Source organism: Phasianus colchicus, chromosome 1 (genome assembly GCF_987193195.1).
Source record: "Phasianus colchicus chromosome 1, bPhaCol1.hap1.1, whole genome shotgun sequence".
Classification (NCBI taxonomy): domain Eukaryota; kingdom Metazoa; phylum Chordata; class Aves; order Galliformes; family Phasianidae; genus Phasianus; species Phasianus colchicus.
Window position 1 is genome coordinate 88,474,980 of NC_143436.1, and position 20,857 is coordinate 88,495,836.

A 20,857-nucleotide genomic window follows, 5' to 3' on the forward strand; every position below is an offset into this window, starting at 1 on the left:
GTAAGACATTTGGCCTGGTTGATCTTCCTCCACCTCTACCTACACAACTTGACGTATCAAGCATTGGGTACAAAGATATACAGCTTCCCTTTCTGCTCCCCTTCCAGATGATTTCTGTTAACTTCTGGAAATGCACAAAATCACAGATGTACAATTGTTCATCTCTTTATTTGAGAGAGAAAAATATAAATCCATCCAGCAGCTGGGGGACTGTCTAGCTTGGGCTCCCAGACATTGTACTATGATATGGTATTTGTGTGATTATCCTTCTGAGATGCAAGAGCTATTTTCACTCAAAATCTTACAGCTACCTCATCAGGCAGGACTGCCATGCTTCCCAGCAGCCGTTGATGATCCCCTTGGTCACTGGGTTACTGTGGTGGTGAAGATCTAACTGCTGGAGATCTCAGTTCACTGCAGTTCTTCATGAAGCTAGATCCCAGTGGAAGGGCTGATGTTAAGCCCTGTGGCAGTGCTGCTCTCCTCTCCTATCTTCTGCCAGTACATGCTGGATGTGGAAGGTGTCATGGTTTTGTGATTTTTGGTTTTCGGTATTCCACATCATACATCATAACATCATGACAGGAAGAGAAGTCTAATTTCATGGGTACTGGCAGAGAATGGCTACTTTGTACAAGAATCTAAAGCACGGCCAGAAATGCTTATCTGGAAGCCTCTGGTTCACCAATGTGATTCCAGATCTCCTGGACAAGGAAAGTAGCTGAGAAGCCATGATTTGCTACCTCTTAAAACTATACATGTAATTTCAACAGCAAGGTGGCACAATGCACACACAGCATACCACAGCAAACCAAGAAGGAGATGCTCCAGAAGTATGCCAAGGGTGCTGTATCTTCTGAAACCCACCTTTCTAGCATAGGATGGGAATTGTTCAAGCCCACATAGCCCTGGGTACCAGGGCAACGTAGCGAAGACATCCCTGAGAGCCTCTACTAAATCTCTTATTATATATAGATTAGGCGATTAGGTGTATTGATTAGGCAACATCCACTATCAGGATTCCTTATGAGTTTGTAATTTAATGAGGTCAGGCTTAGGAGTGCAACTGAAATGCTAAAGCACTTAAAATCTGTAACCTTTCCTCCTTCTTCTCTGTGTCTCACCTTGTCTGTTGCTGACCCAGCATACAACACAATAATTTGCCTTTGCAAATTTTGGCTCCAATTGCCCAACCCATGACAGGAGACAATAGTCCTTTGTCTCACAGTGTGGCTCTAAGGACTCAAAAGATTGTGAGGCATTCAGATAAGAGCATAATGGCAAGATAAATAACTGGAAATAAACATAAGCACTGCCAAATCTTCTTGATACACTGGAAACACACAGTTCCCTCGGCTCCTATTTTTCTGTGTGCAGGTTTGAGAAGCATCAAATGATAATTCTGCCACTAACTCAATATCAAATACTGTCTTTACTGAGCATCAATCCTAAAATTCTGCAGAGAGGAGGGAATCTTCGTTTTGGGAAAGAAAGGAAACCCTTCTCCACTGGATTTCTTGAAAAATGACAGTTGTATAACACTACCAAGATGTCTGGAATTTTTGATTCAATACAGTGAAGATGGATTATTGGTTGGAGTTTGATGAGCTAGCCAAGAGCGTATGTATGATTTTTGAAACACATGACATTGTTTCCACAACACATATGACTGCTCTCTATGAAAACATAAACATATATTACGTGTGTTGTGGATGAGCTTTTGAGAACTACTATAGAAATTCATTTGTAATAATTAACTATCAGTCTAGTCAAGGACACTATGACGTGAAATTTCCACCACACAACACTGCTGTAATTGGGTTGAACTTAATTAGAGACGTACAGCAAAATCTTTCACGCTGCTTTTCTATCATTGTGGAAATGAAGATCTCTGTAACACAGATGCTAATAATAACAATATATAAATATAAATAAGTACGCAGCTGAGTCTCTCCACATTCGCAGCAGTGTTTATCCTTTAAAGGGTGTCACAATGGATGTGCCTCCAAAACCTGATCTATTGTAGCGCAGGGAATCTGTAGTTTTTAGCACAGCTCCTTTTATATCTGCGGTTTTTAAAGTTATCGCCAGTTGTGTGTAATAACTTGGAGTTGCTGTAAAACCTGTCCCTGGGAAAGGAATCTATTATTATGACTGTAATTTTTTTTACAAGATATGGAAGCAAAATTATGCTTATAAGGTTCTGTCTTTGATTAACCTGAAGACTGACCTGTTAAACAAATTTAACATTTTTGTTTACAGTAATGGTTTGATCCTGTTTGCTCGAGGAAGGGCCTCAAATACTAGATTTGAGACTTGCATGGTGCCAATATGATTAAAGTTATGGTTTGCTTCTTCACACTCAGCTTGCTAGCCACACTCAATGATTAAGCTGTAGTTCTTTGTCCCAAAAAGTTAACAAAATGAATTCTTTCATAGTGAGGTTTGCAAGGAGGTTGCATATGTGTAGTCCTCCATAAAAGTTTTGTGATTAAAACACTGGGTCTTAATAGCATGAGACTGGGAAGTCTGTATTTGAACTTTTTTATTATCTTAAGTTCTTTTGGATAATATCTGAAGGTTCTATTCAAATAGCTCTGCTCCAAAACATTTTCCTGGACTACTTGGAGGGTTTTCAAAGATACTTCGAGTGGAAGGGGATAAGATATTACCAAGAGCTATTAAAAATAACCAGACTTCATTATCTACAGAGCTTCACTTGCACCAAAACAAGATTCTCAGTATGTTTATGCTTCAAGAACAGTCATTCACACACAAGATAAACACTGTAGTATATATGTTTTCCCACTTTCCCTAGAAAAACTCAGCATAAAGGCATGACAAATTTTTAAATGCTCCATAGTGTGATTGCTAAGGCTGTATGAAACAACCAAATATCAACAAAACACAAATGGCAAAACTTTTGCATTTAGTTTCCACTTCACAACAGTGGCCTCCAATCAAAGACCTGCAGGTTGTCATGTCTCACTAATCACACATACTGCTTCCAGTTTCATTTTGAATTTCTTCTACTTTGCTGTAAAGTTCTCATGAATTTGCATTTCACTGAAACATCTCTAAGTGCCTGACATTAAAATACACAAACTTATGAATTGTTGTGCTACACATAAATCATTACTGTAGATTTGAAGAATGTAAGCAAAATACTTAACATAGTAAAGATCACTTCTCCACTCATACATTTTACCTTTCTATTTAACATTCCACAGTTTAATGTATGATATAAAGGCAAAAAGCATTGCTGTCCTTTTCAGATCAGAAAAGATAACACAAAACTTATAAAGAATGCATGAAGCTTTAAATATAGATCTGGATTTCAGCGTAACTCTACTTCCTCTGCAACCGAAATTAATTTTATTCCACTACAGAAAAGCACCATATACCCAGTGTCAAGATACAGCATTCAAGAGCTAATGACTAAATGCTAGGCAGTGGGAAAGCATGGAAGCACTTCTCAAAGATGTTAGCCTGGCTGCTAATGGCAGCTCTACTGTTGGCTTTGACCAGGGCAAAACATCATAGATCTCCCGGGAGTATTGCAGCCAAATGTTCAGAATCTGGTGCACTCAGGGACTGTTTTAGTAAAATGATGACAATAATGAACCGCAGTTTGATATGGTGTTGGCAATAAACTCAATGAAGTCTAAAACAAGCTTCCAGAAATGGGACATCCTGAGCAAAACACACTGACAAGGCTAAGGCAAAAGAAATTGCTTGTCTTGAGTAGGCTCCCTTCCACTCAGAAATGGGAGTAATCCTAAAGAATACTTTCTCTCATTCAAATGACAGAGAACAGACTGTCAGTCAAACAGAACAGAAGTAAATGTAAACCCAGGAATGAAAAGTACACAGAAACAATGCAGAAAATGGAAAGTCAAATGGGAACAGCTGGGTAGTCTGCAGAAAAATATCCAAGCCCAGACTTTCAAAGAGACTGTTTTTCCTTGGGTTTCTGAGGCTGGCCCATAGATACCTCATCACAAGATGCAGTGTGAGTTCAGCATCATCTCCCTGACAAATCTTGCCATTTTGCTACAGTGACCAAAAGCAGAAACATAAATTAGGGGAATGGGCTCTGCACATGGCATCCTGGTAGCTAAAAGGATCCATTGTGCTTGAGAAGCCTCAGAGTAGGATTCCTTTTTGTATCACTCTGTGGGGACTGAGCAGTGGCTGGATCTTTGCAAAATGAGAAGAACAAAATTGTACTTTTCAACGAATTAAATGGATTCTTACTCTACATAGGGAATTCTGGCATGCAATTAAGCTGAAGAGATACAAAAATGAATCTGCCAAACACAGTTATTAACAAGCTTTTGGTTTAGTTCTTTTCTCCCTTTCAAGGTCCAGCCCTGCTCTTTTGAGTTACAGCAGTGTTCCTTTCTTGCTTTTTTCTGTTCCTTTCAAGAATTCTCTCCCATGTGAGAAGTCTCTCCCTATAAATTGTCACGGCTATCTGGTGGCAACAGACTCTCTCTGAAATACACTTCTGTATTTGAGTAATTTTGCATATGTTGAAGCAATACACCCAAAGCCAGCATAGCCAAGCCTGTGAATGAGTTAGCAAAACAATGTGCAAGGGCAAACACAAGCAAACTATAAACAAAACCAAACCAACCAAACAAACAAAAAACCCCAAACTTCTGAGATGTGCTGAGCACAATGAAAAAAAAAAAATTACTTCAGGTACTGGAGAGTATTTTCATCTTATTTGCCTTCATATGGGGTCTGTTCCTCCTGGGGATATAGCTATTTGGGATGTCCAGTGAGCAAATGTGTGGAAGCATTATCTCTGTTGTTCAAAAGTAGGTAGGACAAAGTTTTCCTTCCTCCTCACTCCCATTTTTCAGCAAAGAAGGAAATATTGTAACATGTTGGACATGTTGATTTAGAAAAGCAAGTCTGACAACAGAAGAAATGCCAGTAGCTGACTTCAAAGAAAAGAAATTCAAAGACCCATAAGCCTACATTCAGCCATACATAATGCAGCATCTTTCTAGAACTCGTGACACATAAGCAGACGTGCTGGAAAAGAGGTGTGAACTGGGCACTGTAATGGCTATCTGTGAGGGCTTTCATTGACACTTCTTGAATGTTTACGGAGACCAATCAGTGGATGTGAGCACAGTGAGGCAATGGGTGGTGTAGTTCAGAAGCGGTGACAGTGGGTCACCTCCACTGGTACAAATTTTGATAAGCATGACTTGCAGGCTTTTGTTCATCACTGGCAAAAAAAGCATAGCTAGTGGGGGTGACTGTGTTGAAAAATAGCATTTTGTAGCTAAGAATTTGCTCTATCAAATAGTGTTATTGTGCATTTCAATGGAAATAAATAGGAGGCATTACTTTCTGGGTGACCTACGTTGTATGGCAGCAGCTGTTACTTTGTGTTTAAGCGAGAAAACAATATAGTGAACTTTTTTATACCGAATCCTGATATTTTTAGACAATCATTGGGAAACTAAAGGTGTTATTCTAGGGGGGGAAAAAAGTGTAGAAATGTCACATTGACAAGCACATCTTAAAGCACAATGGAGTATGGAAGAAGCATCTCCTGCTGACCCACTCTCACTCCTCGGTCTCCTGCCCCTCCATGTGCCTCAAGGCACATGTGCTCTTATATCACATGCCTATGACCCAGCAGAGAGGAGGTCAAATATCAGATTAGGGTAGCCACACAGAAATATCCCAAGTTAGTAAGTTACTGTGGATGAGTGATGATGATGAACTTAATTGGCAGCGGGAATCTGAGTTCCTGGAAGCAAGGAATATAAGTGAGCAACAGGGAAGGTATTTGAATCTTGGAGTCGTAAGTTGCTTTTCTGGACCAAGTGATGGCTATTCTTGGTTTAGACTTGAGGAAAAGGCAGAAATTGTATCCTGCTTTCATCCATGTCCCCAGTTTTTAGATTACATTCATCTGTTAGAAAGAATCAAAAGTGACTTGAGATTTGTAGATCCAAATATTGCATTGCTTGTTTAAGGAGAAATAATGGAAGCTGGTATTTATTGCCTGCATTCTTTTCCAGATCTTAAAACAAGTGGTTTGGTCTTTATCTCTACCCAATGACACTAACTAAGGATTTCATGATTCATGTTTTTTTTATTCTCATATATATTCAAAATGTCACTCAGGTATTTTAACATGAATTTTCCCAAAGCTGGACCATAACAGGGAGATCTTTACTATTTTTGCATATTTTCTCAATATTATTTATTATTTTAATGATAAATACATGTTTTGGCAGTGCTGACTACAAAGCTTTGTTTAAAGTAGATTTCATTGGCTTGTGGACCATTTCTGTACTAAGTCATGGAGGTGATAGGGAAAATGTTGGCAGCTCTCTACAAGTGAGACAACACTAAGAAAAATCAAGAAATGTTTGCAGCCTTTTTGGTCACAAGGAAAATTTTATCTTCTTCCAAATGCCTTTGTAAATATATGATACATTTTAATATATGAGTCCTTTTCTTGAACATATAAACTAGCTGAAATCCTTTTCTGTCATGAAATGAAAGCAGATCTGAGGTTCTAAAGTATATCTTGGAGTTTCCTCATACTCTTTACCTTCACATAATCACAGAATCGCAGGGGTTGGAAGGGACCTGAGGATCACCAAGCCCAACTCCCCAGATAAAGCAGGATCCCCACAGTACTTATCAGCTTCCTCTGTTTTCAGGAAAGTGCATGTGTTTGTTGCAACAACTTAATTTACTAGGATAGCGTGATTTCTCTTTTCATGAATTTTGGTTGAAAATATGATGAGTCCTCTGTGCCAGCACACAAGATGTCATATGGACCACAGCAGCAGGACTACCTGCCTGAGACCCCATGACCCAAGCAAATGGTGACACGAAGCTCAACAAAAAGCACATCGCAACTGTCATCTCTCCTGGACAACCTACTTTTCATTTCTTCAGTCTTCCTTTGTTGCATCCTCTTTCCTTAGGTTATATGCAAAACAACTAAGCCTCTTCACCTCTCTCTGTATTGTTTTTCAGAAATAGATGCGTGTAATGTTCTCAACTCTGTTCACTCCTGTCACGGCCATTGCATTCCTGTCAAGCGGCTCCTTTGAATATCTGCTCACTAGTCTTTCATCAGCAGTGACCTCTGCACTGTTTTAGTCAGCTAACACCTCATTTGCTTTCATGTGAAGTACCTCCTGGGTGGAGGGTATTGCAAGTGGCAGTTGAGTGAACCACTGCTGCTTGACTGGTGTGCTCTGGCTGTCAAATGCCATCCATGTCTCCTCCCCACATCCCCTACCTCTTATTCATTTTACCAGGCTCTACTTTGTGCTTGTTGAAAAATGCATTGTCGATTTGTGGGGGATATTATCTCAAATGGTTAGAAAGTGGCTTTCTCACACTGCCTTTGAAGAACTCCTTCAGCATTGTGTATCTGGGTCTTGTCATTGTGCCTTTTGAGATTCTCAGACTAAGCCATTCATTTTTTGCCCCTTGGGTCTTTTCTCCCTCGGTGACTTTTTCCATGTGTTCCCTTCCTTTTTAAATTGATGTTTTGGTATATAAATGTACAGTATACAAAATGCAGTAATTTCAGCTTCATTGAGCACTTCAACATTTGGAGAGCTTTCTTTCTTTATCTCTTACTTTTAATTTCTATGAGGCCTGAGTTTAATGACTCCTTTATAATATTTTGCTAGATGGAACAGCTTGGTGGCTTGTAACCTTAGGACAGACATTGTGGAATACCCACCATATTCATGTGGCCTCTGATATCTATATTTTTAAATAACCTCTTAGACCTCATTGAAAGTCTAAAGATATCTTTGAGACAAGGATTTCAATAAGGCTGTGTCTCAAACATATTAGAGCAGTGCTTTTAGAATGATCTGGGGTAGTTCATGAATATATTGTTTGTCTGAGATCGCAACTTGCTTTCTGGAGTTGAATGAACTTTCCACTGCAGTTGTCTAGGAAAGTGCATGTAGGCAGCTCTGCTGAGGGAAAACTGGATTTCCAGCTGGTGGGGGGCAATGCACTGACTTGATTACTAGCAGCCAGCTCAGAACGCATTTGACATTCTTTGCTACTTCTTCTGTCTTTGCATTTTCTTTGTGCATTTTGATCAGTGTTGTCCCTGAAACTGAGTGGGGTCCTCTGGAGGCATGTTTCCTGTGGAATTCAGAATATGCAGAATTTACTTGACCTCTGTCTCCTGTTGTACACAGTCATGCCTTGTATTTCTAGTGAGGCTCTCTTGATGGCTAGGTTGCTCAAATATAACAGAAAATAATCCTTTCATTCTGCCAGCTGGTCTTGCTTTATTAATAGATACATGTGATGCCCCGAGGATTGTGTTTGTATGGTTAATCTTAAAGTGTTCTTACTGATGTTTATTCTAAGTATTTTCTAATCTATAGGCAACTGGCCTGCAGTCTAACATCCACTTGTACAAGCACACACACCTATCTGAGCTCCATTTGCTGAGCATTACTGCTATTTAAAACGTTTTCGGTTTCTACTGCTGCTAGATCAGATGAGTGTCCTGTTCAATATCACTCTTACTAATATCTCAGCTCTCTTGCTGCTGCATCCATAATTGTGTGACTGTAAGACATAACAAAATGAGTTCTTTTTATTATCTCAGCATGCATCTCTTCCTATTATCCACCATGTGTGCATGTAAGAATCTCCTTGCTGTATATCTGTTAGACAGTCCTGAGACACCTGGCCTGATCTCTTTGTGTTTTTGTCGTCGTTGTTGTTGTTTTTGACGGCTTATCTCCAATATCACAAATTTACCTGACATATTCTTGCCATATAATATCACTGACAGTAGCCCAATATTGTACAACATTTGAGGCAAAGAAAATGCAGTGGCTGAATTCAGTAGAAAATGGATAAGGCCATTTCTTCCTTGGCTGGTTGGATCCCTACCCGAGTCTGCACCATAGCACTTTTTCAAATCTTTTAAATATGAAATAATAATAGCAAATTTGAATTAGATTGTTAATGCATAGGCTGCTGTAAATGTGACAGTCTTTTTGCATATAATGCTGCTGAATTTGTTTATTGAATTTAATAGGTTCTGGGAAAATAATGTCACTTTATTAGCAGGATGAAGAACTCTGACTCTTTTTTTTGGAACAAAACTGCATTGGTACAGATTCACTGAGGCCTGATGTAGTTTGTGCTCAAACATGTAACAAGATTACACTAGTAGGGGTCTGCCTTCTCTGTCAAATCATTCATATGCACTAATTGTGCAGGAAGTGAAGGTATTTCAGATCCCTATCCTTTTGTCCAAATGACTAGTTAATTGAAGAGTTATTGAGACATCAAAAAATAGATCCTAATGCCTAGACCACATTTTCTTAGGAAATGCACTTTAAAAACAAGTCCAGGAAAAAATCCACCACTGCGAAGTGAAATATTTTAGTTGGGATTAAAAATATGCTTAAAAACAGAATCTTTGCTAGAGATTTTCACACATCTAGGCTGACTTGTTCACTGAACTCCCCGATACTATTAACTTCTCTTTTGCTTGTCCAACTCATATTTGACAAATTGCGCAGTCCTTTAGGTAATTGACAATCTGTCTATTTTGTGTTCTGCAAGCATCAAAATGGTCAACTTCCATCTGGTGTGCTTTTAAGAAAAGTTTCCCACTTCAAAATCCACGGGCAGCATTTTCTCCATATTACCAACAAATTGCTATCTCATTTCATTTCTGACCCTTCCTGTCGCCCTCCAATGATGCTACAAAATAATTTTTCCTCCAAGAAAATCTCTGGAAAGAGCTTTTTCTCTGACTGCCAGCTGAAAAGAAGTCCTGTGCCCAGTCTTCCACTTGGCTTCCTAACATTAGTGCTGGCAGCTGGGTCTCAGACTGATACACGCAGTTTCTTGGAGGTAGGCTGCATTAACCTGAGGTGCCATGAGCTGGCAGGATGTAAAGGAATGCAGTATTGCCATCTTATCTCCAGCTTGGCTGAGTGTTGGTTGCAAAGAAATTTCAGAAACACAAAAGCAGTAAAAAATTTCCTTCCCACCTCATATCTCAGCGTAGAGTTAATACCAATGCTCAGGCAGGGTTGTTAAATGCTAGCTTTATCAGTAAAGCATAGCCACTTTTATTACTTATTTTAACCCTTTTAAATACAGGGAATTTATTTTTTTTAAAATGTATTAGTGCAATGAATTTAAATCAGGGGTTGCCACAAAATAGAAATAATATCCCTTGATCTTCCCTGTTGTAGTTTATATTCTGAGTAAAGCTAATTACATTTGTAAGAGTCTCACTAGGAAAAAAAATATAGACTGGGAGCCTGACGCCTTCTGGCAATTACATTTATAAATTCAGTGGAAAGTAATGTTTTTTTAAAATTATTTTTTCTTTCTTAACAGAAAAAAAAAATCAAACCACCCCTAGAAGTACTGAATCCCACATTAGCAATATATTTCTGTCTCAGGACAAAGCATGCAGAGAGAGAGAGGTTGTCTTAAGTGCCTAACTCCTACCAACATTCAATAGAATGTGGACATCTCTGAAAATTCTCCGTGTGCGTGGTCTGATATTCCTCTCTTATTGCAAATGCTCTGCTGCCCATAACTAGTCAAATCTGGTCAATCAAAGGGTCTCAGCATTGCAGTCAGAAGCTTGTACAGTTATGCTTATGACCTAAATAACTGTTCTCAAAGGTCAGTTTGTACTCTACAATTCTGGGGACCACAGGCAGAAAGCAGTTGGCTGGCCAGGGGGCATGCAAGTGAAAGGATGTGCCTGCTTTCTTCTGGTCACCCCAGATCATAGTGACTTCTTTGAGCAAGCACTGTAGGTGAAAGGAAGAGAACAAACCTATGAAGAACACTGAAAGAACCATGGTCACATTCATCCCAGAAAAAATGTGATGCATTAAGATGTTGCTTCAAAATATATTTCCTTTCTTCTCAACCTCAAGTTGGTGGCTTTGCTGATCAATTTAGTTGGCTAGAGCACCTAGGTATAACTCTTGTTTTTGAAACAAAAGAGGAGCAACCACTCATGCAGCTCAAGAATACGAATTCCTCTCCACTTGCCGCTAGAGGACACATGGCTCATTCTTGCTGCTCTCCTGGGTCCACTGTTGCTGCAGAGCTGTCAAAATCCAGCACACTTTTAACCTTATCTGAAAGCAAAATGGATAGTCAAAAATCTCTGCAATGGTACTATCTGTAAATGAGAGAACTGAGAGTATAAATCAAAGGCTTTTGACTCATTTTGGTGAAGCAGAAAATAGAATTGTCCAACTTGAAAACAGGGAAAATGAAGAGCAGAGTATTCATTATAAAGGAGATGGAGAACAGATTAGCTTAAGGACTTAAAGAATCACCACAGGAGCTCACACCTGAGGCTTTTGGAATACCTGAGTGTGCTTGGAGGTACATCCAGCTGCCTGTGTTCCCCTGCCCCAAGATTTCAATAGAGCAAGGATGAAAATAATAAAGGGGTTTTGATTTGAAGACAAAAAGATCATGCTGAGAGAAGCAAATAATGTTCTTTCCCAGTGCTAATTTCTTCCTTTGCCTTTCTGCGAGCCAAGACACAGACATCTTGTGCAGCCTTTAACCTCATTAAAAAACAGACTTGTATGAGGAAAATCAAACATGCACTTCACATTTTAGAAAGCGTAAGAACAAAATCTTACTTTCATATTACATCAAGACTGATATTAACTTTTAAAACTTACCGAAAAATGTGAGAAGTTTTGCAAAAATCTTCTGCAATACAGTTATGCTGTAATGCGAACATTTTTGCATACATTGAAGGAATGTATACCTTGACACAACACTTGAGATCACAGTAAGGAAGTATTTTCCTTTGGTCCAGCAGTAGCACTCAAATGGGCTGGTGGTAAAGCATAACTAAAATACGGTAAGTCCTTTCTCTACATATGCACATTCATGACAAAAGGTTGATTGTGTTTTGTTGTTGGTTTTTTTTTTGTTTGCTTGTTTGCTTTGTTTTTTTGAATTATTTCTGAACCTCCCAAAGAAGAAAAGACAACAAAGCAGGAAGTCTCTCTGTGCCTCCATTGGCTTCTGAACTCAGGTCTTTAAATAGGTATTTTGAGAATTGTAAATCTGCCTGCCAGCCGTTGTTTTCATAACCCCTCAGGATTGAGTGAGAATATTTATTATTATTTATTTGTGCCTGGGTGATTTCCTTAATCAGTTTTTGCACAGCAACAGAAATAGTGTCTGTACTGAAGTAAAAAAAATAAAAGCAAAGGGGTATGTAATAAAACTGCTATGCATATGAACATGCATGTATTACACTTCTTAGAAATTAACTTCAGCAGTCCCCAAAGCCTACAAATTGATTCCCTATAAATGCTGAGGTAAAGGGACCCAAGAAGAAATACAGAAGTGTCTGAACGAACTCAGGCAGCATTTCTTTCACTTCGAGATTTGTCTTTTTCAAGCATCACTTATCACTATTGAAATATTACTTGTGACTATTAAATCTGTAGAGTACTTTGAATCTCCATTGTCAGCATGAGTCATGTTTCATCAGGAAAATAGCTTCGTTCTTAATAACTACTCAATTTGTTCCCTCATTTTTTCTTCCATTTAGAAGTCCTAGTAATACTTCTCATGAAATCTACGCATTGAGGCTGCAGAAGGTGGAAAAGTTCCAGCACCGTGATGTGAAAATTAGTTTCAGAGTTCATAATACCTGTCGTTGCAGCCAGAGCACTCTATGCCTCACTTGATCTGAAGCTTCCCTTAAAAATCTTGTGGCTATCAATATTGAGAAGAAACTTAGAAGAATGATCTAAGTCTACCCTAAATTCTCACAAGTTAAAAAAAAAAAAAAAAGAGAGACAAAAGAAAAAAAAATAAAGGAACTGAAAACGAGAACACAAAATTGCTTGTCTTTAGAGATCTTTGTTACGTTTTGAAAAATTGAGCATTACAGAGAGGTTAGAGAGGGCAAGTTTTTAACTCCATCTGATACAAAGCAAAGGAGACTGAAAATATCAGGTAGCCCTTTATTAGACTGAACCAGTTTTGGATCTGGTCCATAATGACCTACTGGGATATGGCAGAGGATTTTTAACTGGACATACAAGAACATAACAAAGAGGGGACTATACTTAAGTATTTCAGATTGCTTACATACATCATATTTTCCCTTGTTGAATATCAATGAACCTAACTAGAAACTTTCTCTCTTGTTAAATTAATGTTTAAGGTGTTCATTGTAGGATTTTAGTAGTTCTTCTGAAATGAGAAAATACCCTCAGAACTTTCAGACTGATAAACAAGGATACAGGATGCTTCTGAAATACATTTGTCAATATAGACTTGGGGAAAATAATGCTTCCAGCAAGTAACGCAGTTGTTATACTGCCTAATATCATTGAACTTCTGGGATGGCTTTTTTAATCAGTCTCTAAGGAACTGAGCTAGAAAGGTTTTTCTGGCTTGGTTGTCAATATAATGGTGCTCAACCATGCTATAATGCATCTAGGGATTAATTTATTGCTATTAACAGATCCACCAGGGAAACACAGGTGGCTGTGAAAAAAAATGTACCTATAAGAAAAGAAGGGCTATCAAAGCCTTTTCAAATAATGGAAAAAGAAAATAGATTGTAAGTGAAAATGACAATACTATGAGAGAAAACTGTGTGTTATGGGTGACTGCTGATGAGCAGAAGCATGATCCAGTGACGAAGTAGAACCACAGAGAAATATATCTGATTTAAGAAATGAAATCATATCACTATAACACAGGAAACTTCTATCTAAAATGTGAGTATGTCTATACTGGAGTAACTTCAAATTGTGTAACCATACATAAGCTAAATTTAAGCTAACTAGGGCAGGTATTTCTAGTAACGTAACCATGTCAGCACAAAACCCATCTCAGACTAAAAAAAGCCCCACCTGCTCAAGGAGTTGCATAAATACTTGCCATCAGACCCCACAGAGCCCTGTCCTAGCATAGTTGCACTTCAAATAACATCCAACTTAGATAGGCTGCACATAATAACTGCAGTATAGATGCTTCTTAAGACTAAAACTCCCTTAAAAGGATCTAAAGCTCTTTGGTGTCAGTAGCAGACTTTCCACAGATTTCAGTGAACTTTGGCTCAGGCCTTTTAATGTTAAAGATGAATGTAACATATTAAATTATAGAACAGAGTACTCGGTCTTAATAAGAGCAAATTATTTCTTCAGGGTAATAAAACTGATGCAGTTGTAGCAAGACAACTGAGAAAACAGACTCAGGGAAAACTAATTAAAGCATCTTGAGTACAAGAACTAAGTTTTGCCCTCCGTGACATAAGAAATTACCTTCAGAACTTTTATAAAACACTTATTCTCATACAAAGTAGGTAATAAAAGTGATATACTGTAGCCTTCTCTCGAACCAAGATCAAACTACCTACCTTCTATGAAAGGGAGCAATTTGCCCAGGATGTGCCTCTTGAACACAGAAAAAAAAAAAAAAATGTTTGCTGTTGAAATGTGAAAGCCTATTAAGTGCTGGGCTGTGATTGCTTTTCAATTAGCTTTTACAAAGTTCTAAGGAAAAAGTGAAAAGGTGGTTCCTTAGCTTGCAAGGCAGCTATTAAGTTTCTACTCAGATAATGTCACCAGAAGACTGTACTTTGTTTCATCATGTAGACATTTCTCTATCAAGGAGAAAAGAGGAAATAATAGAAGAGCAAAAGTGGAGAAGGAGAGTTGTTCTTTAATAAGTATTAATAAGCCTTGCTGGCTTTTCAGAGAGTCAGCCATCCCCAGCAAAGGACTTTAGCACTTGATCTGTTTGCAGTAAATCTCTTTGGGTACAGAGAAAATCTTTGATTGGATTGAATGGGTCTGTTCGGACCCAGGATTGAAAGGGAAGAGTTTGGGCTGGAGGAGCTCTTGAATTTGGACTGGAGCATAACGCAGCAAGCCAAATGGCAGAATGTTTGTCTGAAGAGAAAAGTAACTTGGTAAACTGATCCTCAGAAATATAAAACAAGGCCCTCCCTCCTGGTGACCACTGTGGGTAGTTCAAGCCTTGATGGAGAGAGGTTAGAGATAGATAATCACTTGTGCATGTATTTAACTGCAGATACATGAAAAGCCCTGTTGACATCACCAAGCCAATTTCAAAGCAAAGAACAAATGTAAGTGCTTTGCTGGATGCAGGCCAGAAGCAGATGAAGTTAGCAATAAGATCATTTTGGAGGCTTCTTTTTATTTCTGAATTCTCAGAGCACCCAGACCTCTTCTTGGACAGTCTCAAGAAGGATAAAACTACCTGGAACGGAATCTGAGACACTAGCTGAATCCTTTTTCATACAGAATAGGGATTTTTCCTTTAGCCCATAAACAGAAATTTTGTACTAGCCTTTCAAATAGAGGCTGTTTGTTGAGTTAGAGGCTATTTGTTGATTGAGAGTTTTAAAACAAAACATCTGGGTCAATTTTTATTACCCTCATTGGAATTACTTTATAATTTTCCAGCTCTTGTTTTGCGAGCCAGAAAAAAAAAAACAGTTGTGTCCAAAAGCATTTGCTCAGATACTGGGTAGTAATAATAAATGTCAGCCAGGTATACCAGATCCCTCTCTTTCTGGATGCCATCCTACAGTGTTTTCAGATGGTATTTGAAATCAATTAACATACTGGGAAGGACTATAAAGTATGTCAGAAGGTGGGCTCCAATTCAATAGAATTGGCTTCGGTGTTTTCTAATCCCTGGAAGAGAATTTTTCTCCTTAGTTTTATAAAACTTTCTATCAGGCTGCTACTATTTGCTTCTAGTTATTTTCGACAGACAGGGAAATCCCACTTCAGCTCTGGTTGATAACAAATGTCCTTCAGAATTCATAGGAGTCGGGATTTTTTCCAGTATGACCATTTCCAGTGTGGTTATCTCTGGATCAAACCAACAGGAAAGGAAGACTTACAAAGTTCTGAAGTGGTCAGAATCATCATGAGTAAATGCATGATAAGCAAAGGCCCTATTATCTGTAACTGCAGTCATTGTGGCTATGACAGAACAAGCACATGGGTATGAGTCTGGAACACTATACGTTTCCAGTCTCCTAATCGCTGTAATTTCAGAATATAATGCAGTGCTAGAACACTGTTACTATTCGTGTTAATTTGGAAGAGTGTCAGGTCTTATTCGGTTGGAAGTGAGGATTATTGCCATTTTTTCCTCTGTTTCTCAAAAAAAAAAAAAAAGGCCTTTTCATGTTCCTGCTGAAAATAAAGCATTCAATACAGATTTACAAATCAATTTTTGTTCATGGCTTGAAGGCGAGCACAGTTTTTTGGAACATTTTTGTGGTCCTGTAATGGAGCACCCTTTCGTGAACTTATGGAGAGTCCAGTATGTGGACAGTATGTGTGCTCAAAACAAACTCTTGCACAGAAAAAAAACAGTACTCCTGTTCATGGTTCCGTAGCTAATTTATAGTGAAGATCAGAAAGAGCAATACTACCTCATATTCCAGGAAGCTGCAAAAATCCAGGCATTATGCATTGGTGCTCAGGTGACATTTGTTTGAGTAAGCATGGGCTACAGCTGAAGTGTAGCTCTGGGGATCTGCTCTGAATACGTTTATTGAGGGAAAAAGTTTTGTCTTGGGCTTACCTTTGTGTACGTATGAAAAGCTGGATGATTTGTGTGATATTCTTACTGGGGAACTTGCTTTTTGCTGCAGTGAGCATTCCGTTCCCCAGTAGTGGACACAAGGGAGACAGGCACAAAGGGCTGGACCCTCCTTACACTGCATTGGACATCCTACAACTATGGTAAGGCAGCAGGTGAGTAACTCTGGGTAGTTGTTTCTTTAGATCACGTAAGTTTCTGCCAGAGAGGAAAACACAAAAGCTGCATGCCAGAAACAGCAAATAGCTGTTAAGAAGTACTAGGAAGCAGGCAAGAATACTAATGTTCCTTTTGTAAGCCTTAAAATGCTTCATAGATAAAGCTTTATCATTAACTCAGCTTTGTCAGTTTAATTCCCATGCAGGGAAAGGCTAAAGACATCAAAGGAAGCAGCACTGAAGGGAGTGGCTGCTGGCAGGAAGGTGTAGAAGCAAGAACTGCTTACAGCTGATGGCTGGAACTAGCCACAGAATTCAAGATCATAGAAGTTCGTGTAGGAACAGGTGTTGAGAAAGGCTGTCTAGAAGAAGTACTATCTAGTTTGCCCAGAGACAGAGTTATAAATTAAGATAAAATTGCTTGCCATATTTGTATTAATGTGGTTTTACATTAGCAATTACGCTATAAAAGGAAGACTTTGTTCTGAGCAGGTGTCCCTGTGGCATACCACCAAGATACAAAAGCTTTGCATTCTGATAAAGTTCTCAGTTGCAGATAAAATGAAATCTATGCGCTTTCCTGATTAAACGCCTGAAGTTTGAGCATGATTTATCCCTAACAAACTCAACACTTGCCAGAGTTTCTTATTGCCTTGCAATTTATAAATATTTCTGACAAACATTCCTTCCTTCTTCTGAATTATATAGACATTATAATAAATAGGCACATATTTTAATTGGTATTTTTAATGCAATATTTTAAAATAATTTCTTGTGCTACTTGCTTAATATTTTTAGTGAATTTACTTTGAGAGTGTTCATTTGGACCACTTTGTTTCTCTGAAGTGGGTTATTCCCTTCACTCTTGTAGTTTCCAGCAAACGTCTGTGGGTAACAGTAGTTCACATACTTCTCAACTCCCTGGGAGACAAGCTTACACAATTGCCTTTCATCACTCAGATCAGTGCTCTAATTGGTGTTTCTGTATCATTCTATCTCCAAGATCTTCCTTCATCACAGATCTTCTCTAGGCCTGGACATCTTCAGAATTTATGCTCCTTAAAAAATTAAAGAATAACATTCTTCTAAAGATTAAAGTTTTGGTTGAAAGTGAGTAGTGTGGTAAACACAGAGTTTGATATGTTGCAACAACTTTTTCTGAGGTGTTATGACTGTCAGTGAGCCATCATCCTTAAGAACATAAAAAGTCTGCTTAAATTTCAGAAGTTCAGGGCATTCCTGACTTCCAAAGGCTTTGATGGGAACACTGGGTCAGCTCTGGCCTTCACTGGAGTTGTGGAGGACTTTTATCAGAGAGTGGGTTTTAGCCTATACATCAAGCAGGGCTGATCAAATCACTTTTTCTTTTTGAGCCCGAATAAGGATTGCTGTTCCTCTGTTTAATGCACTCAAGTCTGAAACATTTGTTCTTTGCAACTGTGAAAAAAAAGGAGATGTTCAGGAGAAAGTTGTACTTTACGCTGAAGTTGAACTTGAAGTGATCTCCTGAGATGTCTTTTATTTGTCTGTTAAGCAGAATGCACATTTATGATGCTGTATAAATAATAATAATAATGTTATCACCTTGCTGTATTCTGTTTATTGTAATCTGTTTATTCTGCAAAACTCAGCAATGAAAGTAAAAATAGCCTCAATGCGTGTTTTCAGTACAGATCCTTGCCATTTTTATTTCATACAAACTTGTTCTCTCTTCCCCAACTATAAGGCACATTGTATTTAAAGCTATCAAAGGAAAACAAAACCAAATAAGTGCAAGTCTCAAAAAAAAAAAAAAAAAAAAAAGATCTGATAGCACTAAGTAACTCAACTCCATAAAAGTATGAGGCCATATCATCCAATCTTTTTTAAGTACTCCACAATCAAATCAGTGAAGGGTTCTACCTAAAAATCAGTGGTGTTCGATGGTCCAAGGAATTTCCAACATGAAGTGGAACCATACAACTCAAGTATTTAGTCATAAGACAGTGAATCTTCTACCTATAAATTTTGGTTTGAAACTATCTCAGCTTCAATAAGAAGTAATACTAGTTAGGGATTGATGGCCTGTAGGGATCAACATTAAAAGGCAATAGCTACCACAATGTGGTATCTGAGATATTAAAGCTATTTCCCGTACCTAAAAGAGGATACCAAGAAAGTATTCAGATATTAATGCTGGCCAGCATTTGTGAAATGAATAGGCTTGACCTCTTTTCTAGCAAATAGATCTCAACATTACAGAAACACTGCAAAAAGTGTCTCCTTATTTGTGACCTTGAAATCAGCAGTCCTGTGGATGATTAACTTAATGCAGAGAGAGAAGGAAGGCACATACATTGGTAAGAGGAGGAAACAGGAGTTTTGCAAAATCTGCTGCCCAGACCACACCCTTTTCATGGATAAATAGTTTGTCAATCCTGCTCTTAGATCACACATAAATATACTTATGGTGCATTAAAAAAGTCCTGAAATAATTAAGGCAGAAAATATGAACTGACAGTCTAGGCATTAATCATGGTGCCCTATATTAATCTAGTATGAAAGTCACCACCTTTAGAAACTTTCATTTATCATACTTCCCTGTGTAAGCAGTTCAGAAGGGATTTGCAAGAGTTTCGTCATTCCAAGGCTAGGATTCTACTACAAATACAATAATTAACATTTCAAGCCTCGGACAGCCTGATTTTAAAAGCAATAGCAGTGTACTACTGCTTGAGATTTCACTGTGCTTTGATACAGAGAGTAGCCGCCACTCTTTCCCTGAGAAATATGTGCTGGAGACAGGGGAGGAAGTTTCATCTGGGAAGAGGGGGATATCATACATCTCATTAAAGCTGGCCACAGGTAAGAAAACACAGAAAACTCAGTGCAGCAGTACTTTAACACTCCAATTTCAGAGGACTCCCATGAACTGAAAGCAAGGAGGGGTTAGTGGAAGGCCTTGCTTTCCCACCTGCAAGTGAAGATGTTCCCCATACAGCATGCAGCTTAACTCTGTCCAAAAGGCTCTGCTGCACCTCTCAGGGTACTTCAACTGCATGCCAAGCACTTGGGCCCAAGCATGCCTCACCTATGAATGGTGGTGGGATGAGACACCGGCCTGTGTTAGGCTGCAGTTTTGCATCCCCCCTGGATAACCTGGCCTCAGCACAGCCCCTCCCGGCTCCAAAAGCTTTATTATCCTGCATAAATGCTTCTGCAGAGATGCTGCTCAGATGCCAAAACAAGTTTGTCTGGCATGAAGGCTGTTTGAGCATCAGAAAGCAGTACATGTGTGGAGCCTCATCTCTCTTGAGCCAATTCCAAGCCCTCATGCCTAACTGGTGCCTAATGAATGGACTTAAAAATAAACTGCATCTCCCTGGTACTGCTCCTCTTCTGCTTTCTACCCAGCTGCCTCTTGAGAGACCCAATGAGAGTCAGTCTCACAAGGTGCTGTCACTCATTAGGTACCACACATTCTGGGGAGTGACAGGCTGTCTGCATGAAGGCTGGCATCTGGCAAGTATTGCTGTATGCAGTGCAGTTGCTCACCTGCAGAGTCTCTTCCTTATTTTCCCTCTGTAAGCTAAACATATCAGGACCACAACCATTCACATGACCAGGCTGGATGCAGCACCTTCTAGCATCTATAAAAACCCAATACCTGCATCACTTCTGACATTTTTTGCTTCAAAGCCTTTTGAAGCTTTTCTATCCTATTTAAGTCCCACCAGCCCTTTTCTTCAGTCCAGCCACTCATGGCCCTGGGTTGAAGAAACTTATTAAAAATTCCATACAAACCTACATTAGTATAAATTAAGAGGTAGAGGACATTATCCTGAATAGAGTGTGAATTTTTATTCAAATAATTCTATTAGCATAATTATCTTTTTGAGAAATTAAATGTACATTATTACACTTGATGTGCTACAAATTATAAAAGCAAAATTTCACTTGTAAGGTTGCACAGTTCTCAAGCAATTAGCCATATTGCACCCAGAAAACCCAAATTAAACACATAAATTAAAACAGCAGGAGGGATAATAATGTTAGAAAGG

General features: G+C 38.7%; 1 protein-coding gene and 1 long non-coding RNA gene across 9 annotated transcripts in view; one reads left to right on the forward strand and one right to left on the reverse strand.

Moving 5' to 3' along the window:
• LOC149919821 (uncharacterized) overlaps positions 1–20,857 on the forward strand; it is a 682,202-nt gene that overhangs the window by 602,128 nt on the left and 59,217 nt on the right. For 6 of the 8 annotated variants that reach the window (XR_016471773.1, XR_016471770.1, XR_016471780.1 and 3 more), the window contains one exon: positions 16,712–16,814. The exons of 1 other annotated variant lie outside the window; for it this stretch is intronic. The gene's annotated coding sequence lies outside the window, so the exon portion shown is untranslated. Of the gene's footprint in view, positions 1–16,711; positions 16,815–17,688; positions 17,858–20,857 lie in introns of those variants that run through there. One more of the 8 variants, XR_016471772.1, reaches the window with a different exon arrangement.
• Positions 1–20,857, reverse strand: part of LOC116242416 (uncharacterized) — a 68,118-nt gene that overhangs the window by 2,403 nt on the left and 44,858 nt on the right. The gene's annotated exons all lie outside the window — the stretch shown is intronic.